This window comes from Canis lupus, chromosome X (genome assembly GCF_048164855.1).
Source record: "Canis lupus baileyi chromosome X, mCanLup2.hap1, whole genome shotgun sequence".
NCBI classification, from domain to species: Eukaryota; Metazoa; Chordata; class Mammalia; order Carnivora; family Canidae; genus Canis; species Canis lupus.
The window spans coordinates 58,925,445-58,953,045 of record NC_132876.1 but is presented as its reverse complement, the minus strand read 5'-3'; the positions used below and the strand labels follow the sequence as shown (position 1 = coordinate 58,953,045).

The 27,601-nt window shown below is 36.9% G+C and overlaps 1 protein-coding gene across 6 annotated transcripts in view; it reads right to left on the bottom strand.

Annotated features, from left to right (window-relative positions):
• HDX (highly divergent homeobox) overlaps positions 1 to 26,971 on the bottom strand; it is a 280,813-nt gene extending 253,842 nt beyond the window's left edge. For all 6 annotated transcript variants that reach the window (XR_012026078.1, XR_012026077.1, XR_012026080.1 and 3 more), the window contains exon 1: positions 26,827 to 26,971. The gene's annotated coding sequence lies outside the window, so the exon portion shown is untranslated. The remainder of the gene's footprint in view (positions 1 to 26,826) is intronic.
• Positions 26,972 to 27,601: the final 630 nt, after the last annotated feature.

Below are 27,601 nucleotides of genomic sequence, written 5' to 3'. Positions count from 1 at the left end.
AAGAAGATGTGGTCTATGTATATAATGGAATATTACTCAGCAATTAGAAAGGACAAATACCCACCATTTGCTTCAACGTGGATGGAACTCGAAGGTATTATGCTGAGTGAAGTAAGTCAGTCCGAGAAAGACAAACATTATATGGTTCCATTCATTTGGGAATATAAAAAATAGTGAAAGGGAATAAAGGGGAAAGGAGAAACAAATGAGTGGGAAATATCAGAGAGGGAGACAGAACATGAGAGACTCCTAACTCTGGGAAATGATCTAGGGGTAGTAGAAAGGGAGGTGGGCGGGGGGCGGGGGTGACTGGGTGATGGGCACTGAGGAGGGCACTTGATGGGATGAGCACTGGGTGTTATTCTATATGTTGGCAAATTGAACACCAATAAAAAATAAATTTATATAAAAAAAGAAGGAAATTGATAACAATACAGGCTGACTTCTAGAAACAAGCAAAATATCAAGTATAACCTAAACATACAAGTAAAGGAGCTAGAAAAAGAAGAACAAAGCCCAAAGCTAATAGAAGGAGGGAAATATTAAATATCAGAGCAAAATTACATGAATAGAGACTAAAAAATAAAAAAGGTCAATGAAACCAAGGGCTGATTCTTTGACAAGATCAACAAAAGTGATAAATGTTTACCTAAACTCATTAAGATAAAAGAGAAAGAACTCAAATAAAAACAGAAACAAAAAAACAACAACAAAAGGAGAGAAATTATAACAGATACCACACAAACACAGAGGATTATGAGTCTACCATGAAAAGTTACATGCCAATAGATTGAAGAACCTAGAAGAAATGGATAAATTCCTAGAAACATACAATTTCCTTAGATCGATTTACAAAGAAATAGAAAATTTAAACAGACTGATTTATAGTAATGCAATTGAATCAATAATCAAAAAAAAAATCCCAACAAAACTCCAGAACCATTTCACTACACAAGTGAATTATGCCAAACATTTAAAGAAGAGTTACTACCAATTCTTTACTAACTATTCAAAAAAAATAGAAAAACAAAATAATTATTCCTAATTTATCCTATGAGGTCAGCATTAACTTTATATCAAATCCAAAAACACTACGAGAAAAGAAAGTTACAGGCCAAAACCCTTGATGAGCACAGATGCAAAAACTCTTAACAATATATTAGCAATCCAAATTTGAAAATACGTTAAAAGGATCTTTGACCACAATCAAGTGGAGTTTATTCTAGGGATACAAACATTATACGTTCTCATTCATTTGGGGAATATAAATAATAGTGAAAGGGAAAATAAGGGAAGGGAGAAGAAATGTGTGGGAAATATCAGAAAGGGAGACAGAACGTAAAGACTGCTAACTCCGGGAAACGAACTAGGGGTGGTAGAAGGGGAGGAGGGCGGGGGGTGGGAGTGAATGGGTGACGGGCACTGGGTGTTATTCTGTATGTTAGTAAATTGAACACCAATAAAAAAAAAAAAAAAAAAAAAAAACAAACAAAAAAAAAATATATATAAACATAGTTCAATATATGCAATTCAATCTAATAAAGCACATTAACAAAATGAATGATTAAAATCTTAGGATAATCTCAACAGATGCAGAAAGAACATTTGACAAAATTCAGTATCAATTTATTTAAAAATTAATAATAAAGTATGTATAGAAGGAACATAGCTCAAAATAATAAAGGCTGTATATGTCAATCCCACTGCTAACATCATACACAACAGTAAAAAACTGAAAGCTTTTCATTTACGATAAGTGACGACACTAGGATTCTTATTCTCACCAGTATTATTCAACATAGTACTAGATGTCCTGGCCACAGCAGACAAGAAAAAAGTAATAAAAGGTCTCCAAAATGGTAAGAAATAAGTAAAACGGTCACTATTTGTAGGTGGCATGATACTATACATAGAAGACCCTAAGGATTCTTCCCAAAATTATTACAACTAATAAATGAATTCAGAGAAGTTGCAAGACACAAAATCCATATACAGAAATATGTTGCATCTGTATACACTAACAAAAAAGCAGAAAGTAAAATTAAGAAAACAATTCCATTTGGAATTGCATCAAAAAGATTAAAATATGTAAAAATACATTTTTCCAAGGAGGTAAATAAGCAGTACTCTGAAAACTACAACACAGACAAAAGAAATTGAACATGAAACAAATCAATGGAAAATTATAGCATACTCAAATGTTAGAAAAATTAAATGTTAAAGTGTTCATATGATCCAAAATAATCTACAGATTAAATGAAATCCCTATTAATATACCAATAGTATTTTTCTGAGTACGAAAAATCCTAAAATTTGTGTGGAAACACAAGAAACCCTGAAAAGCCAAAGTGATCTTGACAGAGAACAAACCTGGTGGTATCACAGTCTCAGATTTCAAACTATACTAAAAAATTATATATAGTAATCAAAATAGTACAGTGCTGGCACAAAAATAAGAACACAAATCAATGGAACAGAATTGAGAGTCCAGGAATAAAACCACGTTTATGTGGTTAATTAATCTATGACAAATGAAGCAAGAATGTATTTTGGGAAAAAAACAGTCTCTTCAATAAATGGTTCTGGGAAATTGGACAGCTATATTCAAAGGAATGAAACTGGATCACTTTCTTTCCATACACAAAAATAAACTCAAAGTGTATTAAGTACCTTAATGTAATACTTGAAAACATAAAACTCCTAAAAGAAAATATAGGTAGCAAACTCATGGACATTGACCTTTGCAATATTTTTCTGCATATGTCTCACCATGCAAAGGAAACAAAAGAAAAATAAACAAGACTACATCAAGCTAAAAAGATTTTGCACAGTGAAAAAAAACCACCAAGAAAATGAAACGACAACACCATATGGTTTCACTTACATGAGGAATCTACAAAAAAATCCCAAAACAAATGAATAACAAAAACAACAAAATATGAGAATAGTTGCTTGCCACAGGGGATGACATTTGAGGTAGCAGGCAAAATAGGTGAAACAGATTGAGAGTTACAAACTCTCACTTTTAAAATCAGGGATGCCTGGGTGGCTCAGTGGTTGAGCGTCTGACTTTGGCGCAAGGCATGGTCCCATAGTCCAGGGATTGAGTCCCACATCGGGCTCCCCACAAGTAGCCTGCTACCTCTGCCTATGTCTCTGCCTTGCTGTGTGTGTCTCTCATGAATAATTAATTAAAATTAATGAGAGAAGATATTTGCAAATGATATCTGATAATAAATTAATATCCAAAATATACAAAGAACTTAAGCAACTCGAACACCAAAAAAAAATCTGATTAAAAATGGGCAGAGAGCCTCAATATACTTTTTTTTTCAAAAAGACATACATACGATCAACTGAGACATGAAAAAATGCTAAACACTATTAATCATGAGGGAATGCAAATCAAAACAATGAGTATCACCTCACACTAGTCAGAATGACTAGGACCAAAAAGACAAAAATTCGGGGATCCCTGGGTGGCTCAGTTGTTTAGCGCCTGCCTTTGCCCATGGTGTGATCCTGGAGTCCTGGGATCAAGTCCAACATTGGGCTCCCTGCATGGGGCCTGCTTCTCCCTCTGCCTGTGTCTCTGACTCTCTCTCTCTGTGTCTCTCATGAATTAATGAATAAGTTCTTTAAAAAAAAAACAAAAAGACAAAAAATAACAAGTGTTGGCAAGGATATGGATAAAAAGAAAATCTCAAACTCTGTTAGTGGGAATTTAACTTGATGCAGTCACTGTGGAAAACACTATGGAGATTTACCAAAAAACTAAAAATGGAAATATCATATAATCTAATATTTCCACTTTTGTTTTCTGAAGAAAACAAAAACACTAATTAAAAAGATATCTACACCTCTATGTTTATTATAACATTACTTACAATAGCCAAAATATTAAAGAAACCTAAATGCCATCAATAAATGAATGTATAAGGAAGATAGGGCATGTGTGTATGCAATGAAATATTACTTAACCAAAAAAAATAATGAAATCTTGAAATAAGACAGAGAAAGATAAATACCATATGACTTCACTTACATGTAGAATCTACAAGAAAATGGAATAAATGAATTAATGAACAACAACAAAATACAGATAGGAGAATAACTGGATGCCAGAGGGGAGGCCATGGAGGGGCAGGCGAAATAGGTGAAGGAGATTAAGAGTAACAAATTTTCACTTTTAAAATAAATAAGCTACAGGGTGGAGCAAAGAAGATGGCATAGTAGGAGGACCTTAGGCTCATCTCTTCCATGGAACACAACTGGATAACTATCAAATCACTCTAAATATCCCCAGCAATAGGGGGCAGGGCAAGATGGCGGAGGAGTGGGGTCCCCAAGTCACCTGTCTCTTACCTAGATAACTTGCAACTCAACCTGAAAACCTACAAATTCGACCTGACATTTAAAGAGAGAATAGCTGGAACGATACAGAGAGAAGTTTGTGCTTCTAACAAGGTAGGAAGGTGGAAAAAATAAATAAAAAAGAACCAAGTGGGGAAAGGGCCCGTGAGAAGCCAGGCTAAGGCCGGGCTGCAAAAGCCTTCAGAATAGGAAAGCCCAGTCCCAAGAAGCAGAAACTTTAAATATCTGCACTGGATTCTTCACGGACGGAGAGGCGCTGAGCAGGGAAACCAGGCAGAACTGCCATAGGGCACTGGAGACTCCAGGTTCCTGAGGTCACTAACAGAGGAAGTGCCTGTCACACACCACTGGCCTATCTCAGTAAAGGGTGCAGTGTGAGCCCAGCGGGGCCTCAGGAGAAGCTCAGGAGGCAGCTCTGGACAGAGGGGGCTGCACCCTGCTGCCTTCAGGAGCCGCAGCCCCAGGAACGCGATTCCAGCAGCACAGACCCTAGATCCCAGGGCGCCGGGGGACACAGCACAGGATCCTGTGCTCCCCGCAGGACAGATGGAGGCGGGGAGGGAACCGGACAGCAAGGCCTCTCCTGCGCTGGGCGACCCCAAGCTGTGCAAACCAGCAAACCCCGTACCTGGAGCATCAAGGCCAGTGGGGACTGGGAGACTGTGGTAGTTACTGCAGGAGCTGACTCCAGAGCTGGAGAGCTGGCCCCACCAGATTGTTGTTCCTCCTGGTGTCACCCTGTGAGGCGGGACCACCAGGGTACAGGTGCCTCACAGAGTAAAAACTGCAACTGAGCTGAGCACCTGACAGGGGGGCGGGGCAGTTCCCCCAGGTGCACACACCTGAGAATTAGCACACCAGGACCCTCCCCCAGAATACCAGCTGGAAGGACAGGGGAAGGGCAAGTTCTTCACCGAGCAGCACTGGAAAGCTCAGGGCAAGTCGAGGCATTTACAGTATATAGAACCAGAGGATACCCTTCCTTGTTTGTTCGTTTCTCTTTTCTTCCTTTTTCCAGTACAACTCGTTTTTAGCCACCCTGCCCTGAGCAAAATGACTAGAAAGAACTCACTACAAAAGAAAGAATCAGAAATAGTACTCTCTGCCACAGAGTTACAGATTTTGGATCGCAATTCAATATCAGAAAGACAATTCAGCAACACAATTATAAAGCTACTGGTGGCTCTGGAAAAAGCATAAAGGATTCAAGAGACGTCATGACTGAAGAAATTAGATCTAATCAGCCCTAAATTAAAAATAAATTAAATGAGATGCAGTCCAACTGGAGGTCCTAAAAAATCAATTAAATGAGATGCAATCCAAACTGGAGGTCCTAATGACAAGGGATAATGAGGTAGAAGAACGAGTGACGGAGAAGACAAGTTAATGGCAAGGAAGGAAGCTGAGGAAAAAAGAGAAAAACAATGAAAAGACCATGAGGAAAGGCTAAGGGAAATAAATGATAACATCAGAAGGAAAAATCTACGTTTAATTGGGGTTCCAGAGGGCGCTAAAATGGACAGAGGACCAGAAAGTGTATTTGAACAAATCATAGCTGACAACTTCCCTAACTTAGGGAGGGAAACAGGCATTCAGATGACAGGTATTCTAAGCACAACATTTCCAAAGAAACAAGAGCTTTAAAGGATACACATGACCAGATGGATTTCACTGATATTTACACAATTTTACATCCAAACGCAACTGAATACACATTCTTCTCAAGTGCACATGGAACTTTAGTACATTAAGAAAATTATTCACCATGACCAAGTAGGATTTATCCCCGGGTCACAAGGCTGGTTCAACACCCGTGAAACAATCAATGTGATTCATCATATCAGCAAGAGAAAAACCAAGAACCATATGATCCTCTCATTAGATGCAGAGAAAGCATTTGACAAAATACAGCATCCATTCCTGATCAAAACTCTTCAGACTGGGAAGGAGGGAACATTACTCAGCATCTTGAAGGCCATCTATGAAAAGCCCACAGCAAATATCATTCTCAATGGGGAAACCCTGGGAGCCTTTCCCCTAAGATCAGGAACACGACAGGGCTGACCACTCTCACTACTGCTATTCAACAGAATACTAGAAGTCCGAGCCTCAGCAATCAGGCAACAAAAAGAAATAAAGGCCATTCAAATGGGCACAAAAGAAGTCAAACTTTCCCTGTTCGCAGTTGTCATGGTACTGTCCATGGAAACCCAAAAGACTACACCCCAAGATTGCTGGAACTCATACAGCAATTTGCCAGTGTGGCAGGACACAAAAATCAATGCCCAGAAGTCAGTGGCATTTCTATACACTAACAATGAGACTGAAGAAAGAGAAATTAAGGAGTCAATCTCATTTACAATTGCACCCAAAAACATAGGATACCTAGGAATAAACGTAACCAAAGCTGTAATGGATCTATGCCCTGAAAACTACAGAACACTTCTGAGAGAAATTGAGGAAGACACAAAGAGATGGAAAAATATTCCATGCTCATGGATTGGTAGAATTAATATTGTGAAAATGTCAATGTTACCCAGGGCAATTTACACATTTAATGCATTCCCTATCAAAATATCATGGACTTTCTTCAGAGAGTTAGAACAAATTATTATAAGATTTGTGTGGGGATCCCTGGGTGGCGCAGTGGTTTGGCGCCTGCCTTTGGCCCAGGGCGCGATCCTGGAGACCCGGGATCGAATCCCACATCGGGCTCCCGGTGCATGGAGCCTGCTTCTCCCTCTGCCTGTCTCTCTTTCTCTCCCTCTCTCTGTGACTATCATAAATAAATAAAAAAATTAAAAAAAAAAAGATTTGTGTGGAATCAGAAAAGACCCCGAATAGTCAGGGGAATTTTAAAAAAGAAAACCATATCTGGGGGCATCACAATGCCAGATTTCAGGTTGTATTACAAAGCTGTGGTCATTAAGACAGTGTGGTACTGGCACAAAAACAGACACATAGATCAATGGAACAGAATAGAGAACCCAGAAGTGGACTGTGAACTTTATGGTCAACTAATATTCGATAAAGGAGGAAAGACTATCCATTGGAATAAAGTCTCTTCAATAAATGGTGCTGGGAAAATTGGACATCCACATGCAGAAGAATGAAACTAGACCACTCTCTTTCACCATACACAAAGATCAACTCAAAATGGATGAAAGATCTAAATGTGAGACAAGATTCCATCAAAATCCTAGAGGAGAACACAGGCAACACCCTTTTTGAACTCAGCCACAGTAATTTCTTGCAAGATACATCCACGAAGGCAAAAGAAACAAAAGCAAAAATGAACTATTGGGACTTCATCAAGATAAGAAGCTTTTGCACAGCAAAGGATATAGTCAACAAAACTAAAAGGCAACCTGCGGAATGGCAGAAGATATTTGCAAATGACGTATCAGATAAAGGGCTAGTTTCCAAGATCTATAAAGAACTTATTCAACTCAACACCAAAGAAACAAACAACCCAATCATGAAATGGGCAAAACACATGAACAGAAATCTCACAGAGGAAGACATAGACATGGCCAATACGCACATGAGAAAATGCTTTGCATCACTTGCCATCAGGGAAATACAAATCAAAACCCCAATAAGATACCACCTCACACCAGTGAGAATGGGGCAAATTAACAAGGCAGGAAACCACAAATGTTGGAGAGGATGTGGAGAAACGGGAACCCTCTTACACTGTTGGTGGGAATGTGAACTGGTGCAGCCACTCTGGAAAACTGTGTGGAGTTTCCTCAAAGAGTTAAAAATAGTTCTGCCCTACGACCCAGGAATTGCACTGTTGGGGATTTACCCCAAAGATACAGATGCAATGAAACGCCGGGACACCTGCACCCCGATGTTTCTAGCAGCAATGCCCACAATAGCCAAACTGTGGAAGGAGCCTTGGGGTCAATCGAAAGATGAATGGATAAAGATGTGGTTTATGTATACAATGGAATATTACTCAGCCATTAGAAATGACAAATACCCACCATTTGCTTCAACGTGGATGGAACTGGAGGGTATTATGCTGGGTGAAGTAAGTCAATCGGAGAAGGACAAACATTATATGTTCTCATTCATTTGGGGAATATAAATAGTAGTGAAAGGGAATATAAGGGAAGGGAGAAGAAGTGTGTGGGAAATATCAGAAAGGGAGACAGAACATAAAGACTCCTACCTCTGGGAAATGAACTAGGGGTGGTGGAAGGGGAGGAGGGCAGGTGTGGGGGTGACTGGGTGACGAGCACTGAGGGGGGCACTTGACGGGATGAGCACTGGGTGTTATTCTGTAAGTTGGCAAATTGAACACCAATAAAAAATAAATTTATTATAAAAAAATAGCATGGACTTTCTTCAGAGAGTTGGAATAAATCATTTTAAGATTTGTGTGGAATCAGAAAAGACCCTAAATAGCCCCTGGAATATTGAAAAAGAAAACCAGAATATTGAAAAGAAAATCACGATGCCAGATTTCAGGTTGTATACAAAGCTGTGATCATCAAGACAGTGTAGTACTGGCACAAAAGCAGACACATAGATCAATGGAACAGAATAGAGAACCCAAAAATGAGCCCTCAATTCTATGGTCTTCTAATATTCAACAAAGCAAGGAAAGACTATCCAATCGAAAATGGACAGTCTCTTCAATAAATCGTGCTGGGAAAACTGGACAGCAACGTATAGAAGAATGAAACTAGACCATTTTCTTACACCATACACAAAGATAAACTCAAAATGGATGAAAGTTCTAAACGTGAGATAAGATTACATCAAAATCCTAGAGGACAACACAGGCAACACCCTTTTTTAACTTGGCCACAGCAACTTCTTGCCAGATACATCCATGAAGGCAAGGGAAACGAAAGCTAAAATGAACTATTGGCACTTCATCAAGATAAAAAGCTTCTGCACAGCAAAAGAAACAGTCAACAAAACTAAGACAACTTACAGAATGGAAGAAGATATTTGCAAATGACCTATCAGATAAAGGGCTTGTATCCAAGATCTATAAAGAACTTAGTAAACTCAACAGCAAAGAAACAAACAATCCAATCATGAAATGGGCAACAGAAATTTCACAGAGGAAGACATAGACATGGCCAACACGCACATGAGAAAATGCTCCGCATCACTTGCCATCAGGGAAATACAAATCAAAACCACAATGAGGTACCATCTCACATAAGTGAGAATGGGGAAAATTAACAAGGCAGGAAACAACAAATGTTGGAGAGGATGTGGAGAAAGGGAAACCCTCTTGCACTGTTGGTGGGAATGTGAACTGGTGCACCTACTCTGGAAAACTGTGTGGAGGTTCCTCAAAGAGTTAAATATAGAACTGCTCTACGACCCAGCAATTACACTCCTGGGGATATACCCCAAAGATACAAATGCAGTGAAACAGCAGGATGCCTGCACTCCAGTGTTTATAGCAGCAATGTCCACAATAGCCAAACTGTGGAAGCAGCCTCATTGTCCATCGCAAGATGAATGGATAAAGAAGATGTAGTCTATGTATACAATGGAGTATTATTGAGCCATTAGAAACAACAAATACCCACCATTTGCTTCAATGTGGATGGAACTAGAGGGTATTATGCTGCGTGAAGTAAATCAATTGAAGAAGGACAAACATTATATGGTCTCATTCATTTTGGGTAATATAAAAACAGTGAAAGTGAATAAAGGGGAAAGGAGAGAAAATGAGTGGTAAATATCAGTGAGGGTGACAGAACATAACAGACTCCTAACTCTGGGAAACGAACTAAGGGTGGTAGAAAGGGAGGTGGGCAGGGGGTGGGGGTGACTGGGTGACGGGCACTGAGGTTGGCACTTGATGGGATGTGCACTGGGTGTTTTTCTATATGTTGGCAAATTGAAAACCAATAAAAATAAATTTATAAAAAAAAGAAAACAATCAGTCCAAAATAAAAATACAATAATTGAGACTGAAAGTAGAATTGGTAGAATGAACACAAGGATAGAAGCAGAGGAATGAATTAGTGATACATAAGATAAAAATAATGGAAAATAATGAAGTTTAGCAAAAGAAAGAAAAAAGAATTATGGAACATGAGCATAGATTTAGGGAACTCATTGACTCCATCAAATGTAATAACACTCATATTATAGGAGTTCCAGAAGGAGAGAGAGAAAAGCGGGCAAAAAATTTATTTGAGGAAATAATAGCTGTAAACTTCCCTAATCTGGGGAAGAAAAGAGACATCCAAATCTAGGAGGCATGCGGAATTCCCATCAAAAGCAACAAAATAGGCCAACACCAAGACATATTGTAATTAAATTTGCAAAATATAACAATAAGGAAAATCTAAACAGCAGTAAGATAAAGGAAATCCCCATCTTGCAAGGGAGAACCAGAAAGATAGCTATATATCTGTCAACAGAAAAGGAGCAAACCACAAGGGAATAGCATGATATATTCAGTGTGATGAAAGGGAAAAATATGTAGCCAAAATACTCTGTCCAAAAAGACTATCTTTCAGAATAGGACAGATAATGAATTTTCTAGAAAAACAAAAACCAAAAGAGTTTTTGACCACTAATCCAGCCCTGGAAGGAATGTTTAAAGGGGTCTCTCTGAGTGGAAAGGAAAACCAAAAGCGATAAAGACAAGACAGGATCAGAGAAAATCTCCAGGATCAATGACAAAACAAGTAATAAAATGACACTAAATATATATGTATCAATAATTATTATGAATGTAAATGAACTAAATGCTCCAATCAAAAGATATAGGGGTCAGAATGGATTAAAAAAAAAAAAACATGACCCATCTATATCCTGCCTATAAGAGACTCATTTTAGACCTAAGGACACCTAAAAACTGAAAGCCAGGGGATGGAGAAATATTTGTTACACAAGTGGAAGTCAAATGAAAGTCAGAATAACAATACTTGTATCAGACAAACTATATTTTAAACCAAAGACTGCAACAAGAGATGAAGAAGGGCACTATATCATAACAAAGGGGAATAGCGAACAAGAAGATCTAACAATTGTAAATATTTATTCCCCAGCATGGGAGCAGCCAATATATAAAACAATTAATAATAAACATGAATAAATATGAAGGAACTCATTGATAATAATATAATAATAGTAGTGGACTTTAACACCTCACATCAATGCACAGATCATTTAATGAACAAGGAAGCAATGGCTTTGAATGACACACTGGAACAGATGAACCTAACAAATATATTCAGGACATTCCATCCTAAATCAGCATAATACACATTCTTTTCAAGTGCACATGGGACATCCTCCAGAATATGTCACATTCTAGGTCACATATGAGGTCTCCACAAGTACAAAAAGGTTGAGATCATACCATACATATTTTCTGACCACAGTGCTATGAAACTTGAAGGCAACAAAAGAAAAATAATGAAAAACCACAAATACATAGAGATTGAACAACATGCTACTAAACAGAGAATGAATGGGTCAACCAGGAAATCAAAGAACAAATAAAAAAATACATGGAAACAAATGGAAATGAAATATAATGCTCCAAAACCTTTGTGACGCAGCAAAAGTGGTCAGAAGAGAGATGTATATAGCAATACAAGACTATCTCAAGAGGCAAGAAATACCTCAAATAAACAACCTAACCTTAGAAAGGAGCTAGAAAAACAACAACAAATGAATATGAAAGCTAGCAGAAGGGAAATAATAAAGACCACAGCAGAAAAAAATGATATAGAAACAAACAGAAAAAACCCAGGAGAACAGATCAATAAAACCAGGAGTTGGTTCTTAGAGAAAATTGATCAAAAAGAAAAGGCAAATGACCCAAATAAATAAAATCACATATTAGAAAGGAGAAATAACAACCAAAACCACAGAAACATAAGCAATTACAACAGAATATTATGCAGGACGCCTGGGTAGCTCAGCTGTTGAGCATCTGCCTTAGGCTCAGGACGTGATCCTAGAGGTTCCCACATCAGGCTCCCTGCAGGGAGTCTGCTTCTCCCTCTGCCTACATCTCTGCCTTCTCCCTTTGTCTCTCATGAATAAATAAATAAAATCTTTAAAGAAGAGAGAGAATATTATGAAAAACTATATGCCAACATATTACACAACCTGGAAGAAAAGAATAAATTCCTAGAAACATACAAACTACCAAAACTGAAAGAGAAAGAAATAGAACACTTGAATAGACCAGTAGCCAGCAAAGAAATTGAATCAGTAATTAAAAATCTACCAACAAACAGAAGTCCTATACCAGATGGCTTCACAGGTAAATTGTACAAAACATTACAGAAGAGTTAACACCCATTCTTCTCAAACTACTCCAAAATAGAAATGGAAGGAAAACTTGCAAACTCAATCTATGGTTTTGATTCCAAAACCAAACAAAGATTCCACTAAAAAAGAGAACAAAAAGCCAAATCTCTAATGAACATGGATGCAAAAATTCTCTATAAAATATTAGTAAACCAAATCCAACAGTATATTAAATGAATCATTCACCATGATCAAGTGCAATTTATTCCTGGGCTGCAAGGGTGGTTCAATATTCACAAATCAATCAATGTGATACACCACATTTAGAAAAGAAAGGGTAAGAACAATATGTTCATTTCAATAGATGCAGGGAAAGCATTTGGCAAAGTATAACATGGGCTCATGATAAAAACCCTCCACAAAGTAGGGTTACAGGAAATAAACCTCAGCATAATAAAGTCCGTATATGAAAAACCCACAGCTAATATCATCCTCAATGGGGAAAAACAAACCTTTTCTCTAAGGTCAGGAAAAACACACAATCTCCACTCACCACTGTTACTTAACATTGTACTGGAAGTCCTTGCCACAGCAGTCAGAAAAGAAAAATAAATAAAAGGCATCATATCGGCAAGAAGGAAGATGAAATGATACTCTATTTAGAAAACCTAAAAGACTGCACCCAAAAATTGCTAGAAGTGGCAAATTCGTACATTCACAGGATGTAAAATCAATGTTCAGAAATCTGTTGTATTTCTATATACCAACAATGAAGCAACAGAAAGAGAAATCAAGGAATTGATCCCATTTACAATTGGACCAAAAACCATTTGAGACCTAGGAATAAACCTACCCAAAGAGCTAAAAGATCTGTAGTTTGAAAACTGTAGAATACTTGTGAAAGAAACTGAAGAGGCCATGAAGAAATGGAAAAAATTCCAACCTCATGGATTGGAAGAACAGATATTGTTAAAATGTCTGTATTACCCAAAGCAATCTATACATTTCACGCAAACCCTATCAAAATATCATCAGCATTTTTCAGAGGTAAAATAATCACAAAATTTGCATGAAACCTCAAAAGATTCCAAGCAGGCATAGCGACTTTGAAAAAGAAAAGCAGAAGCAAAGACAACACAATTCCGGACTTCACCTTATATTACAAAGCTGTAGTGTTGAAAATAGTATGATATCGGCACAAAGGTAGACACATAGACCAAAAGAACAGAACAGAAACCCAGAAATGAACCCATAACGATATGCTGAATTAATCTTTGACAAAGTAGGAAAGAATATCCAATGAGAAACAGTCTCTTCAAGAAATGGTGTTGGGAAAACTGGACAGCAACATACAAAAGGATGAAATTGGACTTCTTTACACCATACACAAAAATAAATTCAAAATGGATTAAAGACCTAAATGTCAGACAGGAATCCATTAAAGTCCTAGAGAAAAATACAGGCAGTAACCTCTTTGAAATTGGCCATAGCAACTTCTTACTAGATATGTCTCCTGAGGCAAGGGAAACAGAAGCAAAAATGAACTATTGAGACTTTATCAAAATAAAAAGCTTCTACACTGTGAAGGATGTTTCCTTTTTCCTTTTTCCTTTTCAACAAAACTAAAAGGCAACCTAAGTAATGGGGGAAGATAGTTGCAATAAATGGTTAGTATACAAAGTATACAAAGAATTTATAAAACTCAACGCCCCCCTCAAAAAAATCCAGTAGTAAAATGGACAGAAGCCATAAATAGACATTTTTTCAAAGAATACATCCAGATAACCACCACAGACACATGAAATGATGCTCATCATAACTCATCATCAAAGGAACCTAAATCAAAACTACAATGAGATATCACCTAAAACCAACCAGAATGTCTAAAATTAACACAATAAACAAGTGTTGGCCAGGATGTGGAGAAAGGGAGTCAACCCTTTTACACTGTTGGTGAGAATGCAAACTGATGCAGCCACTCTGGAAAACAATGGTACAGAGGTTCCTCAAAAAGTCAAAAATACATGCATATGAGAAAATGCTCTGCATCACTTGCCATCAGGGAAATAGAAATCAAAACCACAATGAGATACCACCTCACACCAGTAAGAATGGGGAAAATTAACAAGGCAGGAAACAACAAATGTTGGAGAGGATGCGGAGAAAAGGGAACCCTCTTACACTGTTGGTGGGAATGTGAACTGGTGCAGCCACTCTGGAAAACTGTGTGGAGGTTCCTCAAACAGTTAAAAATAGACCTGCCCTACGACCCAGCAATTGCACTGTTGGGGATTTACCCCAAAGATACAAATGCAATGAAACGCCGGGACACCTGCACCCCGATGTTTCTAGCAGCAATGGCCACGATAGCCAAACTGTGGAAGGAGCCTCGGTGTCCAACGAAAGATGAATGGATAAAGAAGATGTGGTTTATGTATACAATGGAATATTACTCAGCTATTAGAAATGACAAATACCCACCATTTGCTTCAACGTGGATGGAACTGGAGGGTATTATGCTGAGTGAAGTAAGTCAGTCGGTGAAGGACAAACATTATATGTTCTCATTCATTTGGGGAATATAAATAATAGTGAAAGGGAATATAAGGGAAGGGAGAAGAAATGTGTGGGAAATATCAGAAAGGGAGACAGAACGTAAAGACTCCTACCTCTGGGAAACGAACTAGGGGTGGTGGAAGAGGAGAAGGGCGGGGGGTGGGAGTGAATGGGTGACGGGCACTGGGGGTTATTCTGTATGTTAGTAAATTGAACACCAATAAAAAAAAAGTCAAAAATAGAACTACCCTATGATCCATCAATTGCACTTCTAGGTGTTTACCCTAAGAATACAAAAATACTAATTCAAAGGGATACATGCATCCAGATGTTTATAGCAGCATTATCAACAATAGCCAAATTATGAAAGAAGTCCAAATGTCCATCGATTGATGAATGGATAAAAAAAAAAGGTGTGGTATAGGGGCACCTGGATGGCTCAGTGGTAGCAATCCCAGGGTTTTGAAATCAATTCCCACTTCAGGCTCCCTGCAGGAAGCCTGCTTCTCCCTCTGCCTATGTCTTTGCCTCTCTCTGTGTCTCTCTCATGAATAAATAAATAAAATATTTTTTTAAAAAAAGGTGTGGTATATATACACATATATGTATATATATACACAATAGAATATTAGCCATAAAATAGAATGAAGCCTTGCCATGTGCAACGACATGGATAGACATGTGATGAGCACAGGGTGTCCTATGTAAGTGTTGAATTACTAAATTCTACACCTGAAACTACTATTACACTGTATATTAACTAACTGGAACTTAAATTAAAACTTAAGACAATAAACAAATAAGGCATGGAGACAAAAATATAGAATAAGGAATATAATCAATAATATTGTAAGAACTTTTTATGGTGATAGATAGTAACTACTTATTGTGGTGAGCATTTCTTATTGTGTGCAATTGTCAAATCACTATATAGTACATATGAAATTTATATAATATCTTATGTATATCTGAATAAAAGTTTTTGTAAGTTTTGATTAAAATAAGCTTAAAAACAGAGCATTGGTAAGTAGATATGCTAGACCTCATTTTGTTTTATCATATATAATTATTTATTAGCTTTTAAGACACTTGTTTTATTTTTTTTAAGATTTTATTTATTTATTCATGAGATACACACACACACACACACACACACACACACACACAGAGGCAGAGACATAGATAGGGAGAAGCAGGCTCCATGCAGGAAGCCTGACGTGGGACTTGATCCCGGGTCTCCAGGATCACGCCCTGGACCAAAGGTGGCGCTAAACCGCTGAGCCACCAGGGCTGCCCAAGACACTTGTTTTATTACAAAATCCTAATGTTAAATTAATAAAATACCTTTAAACTACAAGTACCTTATCATATACTCAGACATCAAATCTCACATTTTTAAACAAAATAAAGAAGATCAATTTCAAATAGATAATGAGTTGGATAACAGAGGCATAAATAGAGCCTTTATTGGATAATTGATTTCCTGTTGTCTTAATTCTGCTTTGATACAATCCCACAAACCCTCATTCAAAATGTATGACGATTAATGACCAGTGATATACAGCATCTCCTGGTAGCCTAAGTAGGACCACAAATACCTATTTGTTCCATACATTTTTGTTGACTAAATTAAGCTTTATTCTTACATTTCTAGCCCCAAGCAAATTATGCAAATAAATCACTTATATCTTCTACCAGTAAATAAAAGTGTTTGCACTGCTTCAAGCACTGACCATGAACAAGCTTGCAATTCACATTCTAGTTTAACACCTTTAAAATGTAGGTTGCATTTTCAGTTACTTTTTAGAGGATCTCTATGAAATTTTCCATAGCCACACTTTGGAAAAGTAATTATTAACAAATTATTCATCATATCTAAATAATCTATATACCCCTTAATTTACTGTACTGTAAACTTATTAGTTTTTTCTTAACCTTTTTAAAATTATCCACATAACTCCATCCTATACTGTCTACATATTCTCTAACCCATTCCCAGCAAAAATTTTGATTGGTATTTAAAATTTGTTTTAATAGGGTTAAAACCACACTTATTTACTTAGACTAGATATTGTTTTAGTGTTTTGTGAATCAAATTTAAATGGCATATAGTAAGATTTAAGGGCAGCTTCACCTAGAACCAAAGAGATAGTCTATTAAATGTCTTGTATCTTCCATTCTCAATTTTCCTGCAAAAATTAGTGGAAAAATTAAACATCCTCCTCTTTTAGGATTAGATAAAGGATTAGGATTAGGATTAGGATTTGGATTAGGATTAGATTCAATGCACACCATCTAGTGGTAAATTAGTAGGTAGCAGTATATAAGGACATACATGCATAGAGTGTTGAAACGAGATACATGCACATATTTAATTCATCAAATAGTGGAAGCACAAATTTATCTCCACAAATAATTTGAATAGACTAAGAAGCTGCTTAATAACTTAAAAGCCTTATAGAGTACATCCCAAATCTGAAAGCCATAGGTAAAGCCCACTCTTTCTTCTTCCCTTGAAAGAATAACACAAAAAATATCTTTCTTATCCCACAAAAATCTATCTTTGGATGTCACTTTGAGGAACTCTCTATTAAGATATTCAATCTATTCCATTAGATGTCTTTTAAATGTGATTTATGACTATAAAAGAGAAGATTTGTGTTTATACCTAGTAGAAAGGCCTTCTGTATGAGTGAATGCATGCATAATTTGGATTTTTCTTTCAAGTTCATCATTTACTTTTTAAGATAATTTATTTCAAGATCAAATAAAACCCTCAAATTTAAAAATAGCCATAAGAGTTGCAGACCTCTGAAAACATGTCCATGGGCCCCTAGGGGTCTGCAGACCTCAGTTTGAGAGACATTGCCCTATGTTAAGCCTATAACATTAAGTTAAAAAAACATATGTTGCTGTCAAATTAGAGACATACATATGTTTGAAATATGATATTAACATTGATCCCTAATGTTTTTGTTGGCACTTCATTTCTCCTGCCTAGTCATTTTGTTTTCATGTAGATATGAAGCACTAATGCAGAGACTGCTACGCAACTAATGTGTTTCTAAATATTTTATTACAATTACATTCCTTGTTGTTAATCAGACCAGAACGGAATACATGGAATATACTCTCCAGTGTTTAATTATGACTATATCAGCAATTATTTTTTTACTGTTAATTAATCCAGGAAACCTGATAACCATTTGTAAAAATATTCTCGAGTCTACTACAGCTCCATCAGTGAATTCTGAGAGCACATATTGCTCCAATATACTTTGCAGTAATGAGAAATCAGGGCATAACTTTTTCAAAATAACCATTTCCTCTTCAAGTCACTGCTCTCAATATTTTCTAATATATAAATGTCTTGCCTCAGGTTTCTGACAATTTACTCATTTATTTAAATATTTATTAAGCATATATCATGTGCAAAAGTATCATTAATATACTATGTCCTGAACATAAGTCTTTCTTTTAAGATTTTATTCATTTGAGAGAAAGAGAGAGAGAGAGCATGCTTTACGGGGGGTGAGGAGGGTCAGAGGGAGAGAGAGAGAATCACAAGCACACTCCATGCAGAGCATGGAGCCCAACATGGGGCTCAATCACAGGACCCATGAGATCATGACCCTAGCTGAAATCAAGAGTTGGATGCTTAACCAATGGAGCCACCCAGGCACCCCTGAACATAAGCCTTAAAACAATTTCAAATGGGTCGAGTCAAAAGAACAAAAGTGTTTCTCAAAAATGTCTTTAATACTTCTCTTTAAAATTGAAGGATAGGAGCACCCGGCTGGCTCATTTGGAGGAGTGCACAATTCTCGATCTTGGGATCATGAGTTTGACCCTGATATGGGGTATAGAGATTACTTAAATAAATAAAACTTTAAAAAATTAAAAAAAATAAAATCGAAGGATAGAAAGTGGGCAATGAATAGCAGAGATGGTAATAATTAAGATACTGATCCTGAAGAAAATTTTAAGACTGTTTTGATGGCTTTGCCTGACCTTAATACTTTTTATTAATGTATGGATATAATAACTTCCTAAAATTCAATTAATAAATAGAAGTATGAATTTTTAAGCTAGAAATGCTGTTAGATTTTATGAATACTATGTTCTCTTTTCATAGTTGAATAAATGAAGGGCCAGAGGTGTAAAAGTCATTTATTTCAGAGCTTGCTATATGAAAATTGTCTAATATATATAAGTTCTTTAATGTCTAATTCACTTTGTCCAACATCTAGCACATTACAAATATAAACTTACTAATTAAGTGCTTTTGAGGAGAATGACACTTATTATTGACTGAAAGACAACCCTGACTTTTCTTAGGTTGCTGTAACAAGGTACCAAAAACTGGATGGCTTAACCAGAAATTTATTGTCTCACAATTATGAAGGCCAGAAGTCTGTAATCAAAGTATTGGGAAGGTTGGTTGTCTCTGAAGGCTGTGAGAGAAGGCTCTGCTCTAAGCATCTCTCCTTGCTTATAAATGGACATCTTCATGTTCACATGGCATGCTCCCTTTATGTGTGACAGTATCCAAATTTCCTACTTCTATAAAGGCACCAGTTATATTGGATTAAAGGCTTACTTTACTCAACTGTCACCTCATCTTAAATTAACTACTTACATCTGCAATGAACCTATTTCAATATAAGGTCACATTATGAGCTACTGGGCATTAAAACTTCAACACATGAATTTTGAAGTTGGGGGGGAGGAAGCACAATTCAACCCATAACACTAAATACTTATTTTCTTTTTTTTAAATAATAAATCTATTTTTTATTGGTGTTCAATTTACCAACATACAGAATAACACCCAGTGCTCATCCCGTCAAGTGCCCCACTCAGTGCCCATCTTTTCATAACAAGATTAGAGGTTGACTTTCTTTATTGTCCAAAAAGGTTATCAAATCCTGTGCCCCCACAAACATACCCAGAGATATTTATATCTAATTCCTGAAACCTGTGAATATGTTAGATCCCATGGCAAGAGTGAATTAAGGTTGCAGAGGAATTAAGGTTCCTAATCAGCTGACCTTAAAATAAAGAGATTATTTTAGATTATCTGAATGGGCACAATGTAATCACAAGGATCCTTAAATGTGGAAAATAGATTCAGAAGAGTGTCAGAGTGATGAGATATGAGAAAGATTTGATTTGCCATTGCTAGCTTTCAAGATGAACATGGCCATACACCAAGGAATGTGGGTAGCCTCTAGAAGCTAAAAAAGGTAAGGAAATAAATTATTTCCCAGAAGCTTTAGGGAAAAAATGCCTGTTGACACCTTGATTTTTAACCCAATGATACTTATTTCAGACTTCTAACTGCCAAAACAGTAAGATAAGTTGTTTTATTTTTTTAAAAGATTTATTTGAAAGAGAAAGAGAAGGAAAGAGAGAAAAAAAAGAGAAAGCACATGTGTGGGATGGGCAGAGGGAGAGAAAATTTCAAGCAGACTCCATGCTGAATGTAGAGCCCAATGTGGGGCTCAACCCCAGGATCCTGAGATCATGACCTAAGCCAAAACCAAGAGTCAGATGTTTAGCCAGCTGTACCACCTAGGTACCCCAATACATGTGTTATTTTAAGCCACTATGTTTGTAGTGATTTCTTACAATAGGAAATAGAAAAACAAGTACGGTTCTTGTAGATATTACTGACAGTGACCCCAATACATCCATATTCTTTTGTAACACTCTGTTGACAATTAGGAAAAATATTGTTTCAATGGTAAGGCCATTGCTATCACCAAAATAATTCGATTCACTCAGACTCAACAATTTTACCCATGTAAAATACCCATACCCGTGTAGCTATTCTTTCAATGAGATAGACGCCAAAATGGAGCAAAGCTGATGTATATTAGATAGATAATACTTCAATTACATATTTCTTTACATATGTGAAAACCGTCAAAAAGAAATTAAGGAATTTTTCTTATTATCAGCTCTTAAAAGTCTAAGTTGTACAGGAAGTCATATTTCACTTTGTATCAGTGGTTCTCAGAGTGTAATGTGCATATGAACCACCTGAAGATCTTATTAAAATGCAGAGTCTGATTCAGTAGGTCTTGGTTGAAGCCAGAGATTCCATAATTTCTAAGAAGTTTCTAGGTGATTCTCATGCTGGTAACTCCATGGAACACACTTTGAGGAGCAAGAATTAAATAGATACAGATTAATTAAATCCTACCAGAAAAGTAAATTGGCTATACATCACAATAAATACTGTGTGTTTTTTTTTTAATGTCTCTTTACATTAAGCACTAGCAGTTGGGGAAAGAAGAAAAAACTCAAACTGATCTTTAGCATCTTTTAAGCATTCATTGTTAATAAAAGTGAGACTAGAGGTTCCAAATAAGATGATCATTTTAGTAACTTACATACATATTCAAAAATAACTTCATGTTGTCTCAGGATAGTGGAGATAAGTCAATGCTGAGCATTCTATGCCTAATGTAATATTGCCCGCTACCATAGAATGTATTTTTTCTTCCATATTTCATAATGTTTCAGATCTCTATTGAAGAAATTGCAATACAACTAGCAGGTCTATGGAAAGGCAAAACTATTTGTAGGATGGGTCTTAGATAATTACTTTCCTAAGTGGCATAACTACTTCATCCATAAAATACACAATACATAGACCAAATCAATCAAGTCAGACAGTATGTATATATAAAGAAACATATTAAAACAATATATTACTAAAACAAACAAACAAGAAAACAATATATTAGTGTAGTAAAACAAAACCTGAAGAAGAAATGCTTTTTCCATTGCTTAGTACTTGACAATTGAAAAAAAAAATAGTGTATGGGTCTATCTGCCTTTTGCCTCTAAAGCCATTGGAAGTTAACACAATGATCCCTTTCTCCCAAACCTTGGCTTTTCTATTCAAAATTTGTATCTCCACTGATATAAAAAGGAAAATGTCACAGGCATTAAATACTTAGAAAGAGAAAAGTTAGGGGTAATTATATACATACACATGCACACACACACAAACATATAAACAATTTATAAAAACAAATAAAGATGGGCCTCATTCTAGCTCTTCAGTCTGTAACCTAGTAAAGAGCGCAGCATCTAGAATGACACCTGCTTTAAATCTCTGGCTCTGCAACTGACTACTTGCATGACCTTAGACAAGCATCATGCACAAATTCTTGTCTACATAAGAAAAGTGCCTACCTAGGGCATTTTTGCATTTAAGAATCTTAAAATAAATTTCCACCAACTCCAAGGGAAACAAGGCTACAAAAATGTTTCCCTAAATTTTTGCCACTCTGACAACATATTTTTCATTAGTTTCAGGTCTACAATTTAGTGATATGACAAGTTTATGAGTTTATGCATTATGCTATGTTCACCACAAGTATAACTGTCAATTGTCCCATTACATTGCTATTACAACATCACTAACTGCAGTCCTTAGGATCTTCTTTTTATTCCTGTGACTTATTCATTCCAAAACTGGAAGCCCATATATCATTCTCCCCTTTACCGATTTTGTTCAAACCCCTATTTCCCTCCATTTTAAAGATTCTAAGGATCAACCCAATTAGAACATAACTCTAGTTGCAAAACAATAGGATACCAAGAAGGTAGGACAGCTGCTATTGTAGAGTTCTTTATAGATGACAAATGTATAGTATAGCATTTAGTTGACATGATAAAATCTCATTTATTCAGTTGCCATGTATCTAGATCTCCAGTTAATCCAGAAAATTTTGCTACTAGTTGGTATATGGATGACTCCATTTGCACACACAGGTTTCAGTTTATTGTCTTGAAATTTTACACAGACCAGAAAGGTCTCAGGGTGTTAATGATAGCTTCTGAATATACTAACATCTCCAGATCCCATCTAATTCAGAATATATTTTTCTAAAATTCTCATTACTTACTTCCAAACCAGTATGCTTAGATATAATATACTCTATACAAGTATATTAAGACACCACCAACTTCATGTTTAGCTGACTCCGCTGTAAAATCAAAATCAACAATTCAAGTATTTTGACTCTGGGGTTACAATACACAAAAATATATAATTCCTTCTGGAAGTATAATTTTTGAAGCAGAACTAATTAAATATCTTAAAAATTATATTTTGTTTGTACAAAATGTAATGCCATTCTTTTCAACCAAGACAGAGCAAGTGTGTTTTAGTAAAATACCTAAAAAGAAATATAAGTGTACACCATTTGGTCAAGTTTAGAAATCAATGATTTTGTAGAAGTAGTATGCTATTCATGGAAAACATTATGATATAAAACACACACACACATATACACATTGGGCTGGGACTCGAGAGACTTAGGTTCTTGCTAAAGCTCTGCCTAAGATTCACTGCATATTACCTTGGTCAAGTATAGTTTGGTGATTCAGAGTCAAAGCAGACCTATGTTTGAATCCTGACTGTGACATTTTGTAGTTGTATGGCCCCAGGGAAGTCAACTACTTTAAGTCACTGTTTTTGCATTTGTAAAATGAGAAATAATACTAGAAACTATCTCATAGGGATGTGGTGAGGTTTAAATGTGAAAACATATATAAAGTTGTTAGCACAATGCCTGGCATTAAGTGCTTAATAAATATTAGCATTTATTAATTCTGTTAAGTTACTTCACTTCTCTAGACTTCAGCTTCCTCATACATAAAATGGGGGGACTAGCTTATCATTATAAAATCCCCTCCAGCTCAAACTAAAACTTAAATGAGAAAAGTCCAATGCCATCCTCTTATTCAGGCAGGAATTGTAAAATAAACCTTAAAACATGAATACCACACTCTTATTTTTTCATATTTTATTTTAAGCTTTCTAAAATGGGTAGCATAACGCTAAGCATTACATATTCTATCTAGAGTGTCCGACCTTTGAACAGTTTAGTCTATTAGTCTACATGTAAATGTCTGGGTAAGTCTTATTAATTACTATGAAATGGCTACAAGCTAAAACACTTTGAGGGAATTTGCATAATGTAGGTAATAAGAGAAAAAGTCGAGAATAAAGGATTTGCTTTATAATAAATAACATTCATTGTTCACTCATAATGATATAGGAAAATGATTTCTAAATGTAAAGGTTATAATACTTATTCTAGAATGTTTTTTATCCATGTTTCTTAAACCACAAGCTTTGATGTGATAATGGTTGGGAAGTAGAAGCCAAAGTGAAATCTGTAGAAAACCTCTATATTAAATTGTAATCACACTTTCCTTCAAATATAACTAAGCTTTATGAAACAATGAAGTTTGAAGCCGAAGGGGTAGATATACTGATATACAGTAGCAATTATGGCAGCCATCACAATGATAAGCTCTGACTCAATATATGTACACATGAAAACTACCAGTGATAGACAATGTAAAGCAGTGATTTCAAGATACATTGCAGCAAAAAGAGTAAACAATTAGTAAGTACTAGCAAAGCATACATGATGTAATGTCATCAAAGAGAAATACAGAAAATAGAAAATGACTTAGTATTTTTAAAACTGGGAAAATTACAGACAGAACCACTTCTGGGATAATGTCCCTTTGGTCTCCTTTATGAAGACAGTATATATTTGGGAGCCACCCACTATATAGATATATCCATGTTGCCTATTCTCTGACTCACATTAAAGTTTATTCAGTCACTGGAGGGTCTCTTATCTGACCAATGATGAATACATTTTCACACATATACAGTTCTCTCTATAACAATTATACTTTGCTACCCAAGAAATTGGGATACAAAAAAACATGCATAGTTATAGATATTTCAAATAATCATCTGGGTGCTGTAGGCAGAGGATAAAGAATGAGGTTGCACGGTCCCAATACTTAAGAAGGGGTTTAAAATCCAGTTGAGAAATTTAGTCTAACACACGCACACACACAAATAAGGGGACGATATAAAACAGGCTATAAGAAAGTGACAACTACAAGAACTGATGTAGGAGTTCTAGAAAAGGTGAGCTTAATAATAGTTGGGTTACACTTGGAAGGCACTTATGGAGAGGTGTAACTTGAGTCTCCAAATTGAGGAAGATCTGAATAGGCAGAAAGTGAGGGCATCCTGGATTAAGGGAGTGGTAGTGGTGAAAAGAGCAAAGCTCTGGAGGTAGATTGTTCAGGTATATTGAGGAGAATTGTGCACTGAAAAATCAAGTAAAATAAGGTCCCCATGATACAATGAAGCCAGATTATTAAATTTTTGCAATCTGACTGGAATTAGACTTGGAAGAATAAAAAAAAATTCCAAGAATATTTTGGTGAAGAAAGTGATTTGCTAAAACGAGTGTTCACTAACCATTATTAATCTGGCAGGATGAATTAGGGATTTGGGGCACAAGTGAAAACTGGTTAGGAGGTTCCTGGAATGACTATATGGGTGATGAGAGCTTAGATTGTAGAATAAAGGAAGAATTATAAGAGTGAGCTTTCAAAGGAAAATTCACCAGGATTTGATAATCACTTAACTATAAGAAACGAGAAAAAAAAATCAGAGCTCTCCGTGAAATAGTCAGGAGTTAACACTACTGTACAATTTTTCTACCAAGGACAAACAGGCAGGTTGTTCCTCACAACTGCTAAGTAATATTGCCCCTCTCAAAGAAGGAGAGTTAGAAAGGATCTCCCAAACAGAATTTTACTTTCTTGTTTTACACAGAGGATGGAAGGAAGGAAGCCTCAGTACCAAACCAGAAAGGGAAACCAAGGTTTTGTAAGAAACCATTCCAAGAAAGAAAAAAAGAGAGAAGAAAGTTAAATTTTTTACTCTGAGTCTCTCCAAAAAAGTTTAAGTTTCAAAATCACTGAGTGGCACCTCAAATCAGAGTTCACTCAAAATTAAAAGTTGGATTTGCTTGAATAGTGTTCTTTTTTTAAATGGTTTCTCATCTCAGTAATTTCTATTCCACAAATTACTTTCCGAGTTCTTTCAATTATTACAAACCTGACATTTGTAGATTAAGAACTTGCTTTCTTAAATTCATCAGGTCCATTTGGGGTCTGGGTATGCCCAGTAAGCCAGATTCAAAATAACTGGCAGATCCCTCTCCAGCAAGAGGCGCTTGAAATACCACACAGACAACTCCCCAGCCCTTTCGGCCCGGAGCTCAGCCCCACCTCCTCCAGCGAAACAGAAAAGGCGCCTGCGCAAACTCCATGTCTATTCTTCTCGCCACGAACTCCCCCCTTCCCCCAAGATCTCAATGCGCAAGCGCGGCACTCAGTGCGTTTGAGTAGGGCTGTGAGAAATCTGCTGTCCAGTGAAATCTAGAAGTGGTAGAATTCACTACCAACCCCCCGCCTCCTTTCTTCGCAGGCAGAGGTGCCACTTCCTCCTACTCCGAAGCCAGAGCGCATCCCAAACATTGCCGTCTCTCGGAGCAAGGTCCTTTGCTCTCTAGCAATACCCACTGTATCCCTAGCCTCAGCTCTTTTTTAACCTCATGCTGCCGCCAGCTTTGGCTCAAATAGTAGAGGCAGTTAGCTCCCCAAAAGACGCAGGGGTTTGTTGGCAGCCTCTTTAGGCCTCTGGACCTATAAGCCCCCCACTGGGCAGAGCATTAGCTCCTTGCCTTGCTCATCCTCCTTCGCCCTTCACACCCACCCAGGCTGGGTCCTTACCTCGGGGCGTGGTGCGGTCACGGGAAGGATCGGAGAATCCCAAATCAGGCCGGTGCTGGAGCAGGCAGATTCAGCAAGATTTTTCCTGGGTCTCACTGTCTCCTCAGACAATGAAATCAGCGTGTCCGATCATCAATTCTCATCATGATTGTGACGTCACAAAAGACAGCGACCAATGGGAGCCCGAGATCAGCTCCGGACAGTCCCTGGCCTCAGCCCAGAACCCAAGAGTGGGGAGAGGGGGAGGAAAGATAGCTGCCTGCAGTGGGGCTGCCTCTTCTCCGCACATATCAGCTGTGTCCAAGGCCAGACCTCTCTGTACCTCTCTCTTCCTGAATAGCTGTGGACACCCAACATCCCTGTGACTATAGTAGTTATATTCCTCCATTTGGGCAGGTGCTGCCTGGTCTTACAATTTGAGATTCTTTTTTCAGCAGAATTTTTGCATGCCAAACTCAAATGATCACATACAGAATTAATAGTTGTTTTTTTTTTTTTTGTGGTCAGTGTTCAATTGACATGTACATACTCAGTGTTACTAAAATCAAGAAGGTCTCCATCAATCCTTTGGAATTTATCAATAAAAGCAAGTGTACTGTTTTATGTGACCAGCTGACTCTGCGACTATAACAAGAAATTAAAACTATGAGTTCTATTCACCTAGCCTCAATCCCTGTTCTGCCAGAAGTTACTTGCATGATCACCATTACACCCTTGCAGAAAAGAAGCAAGCAAGCAAGCAAGCAAGAACTTAAGCCATATGTTTCATCTGTTA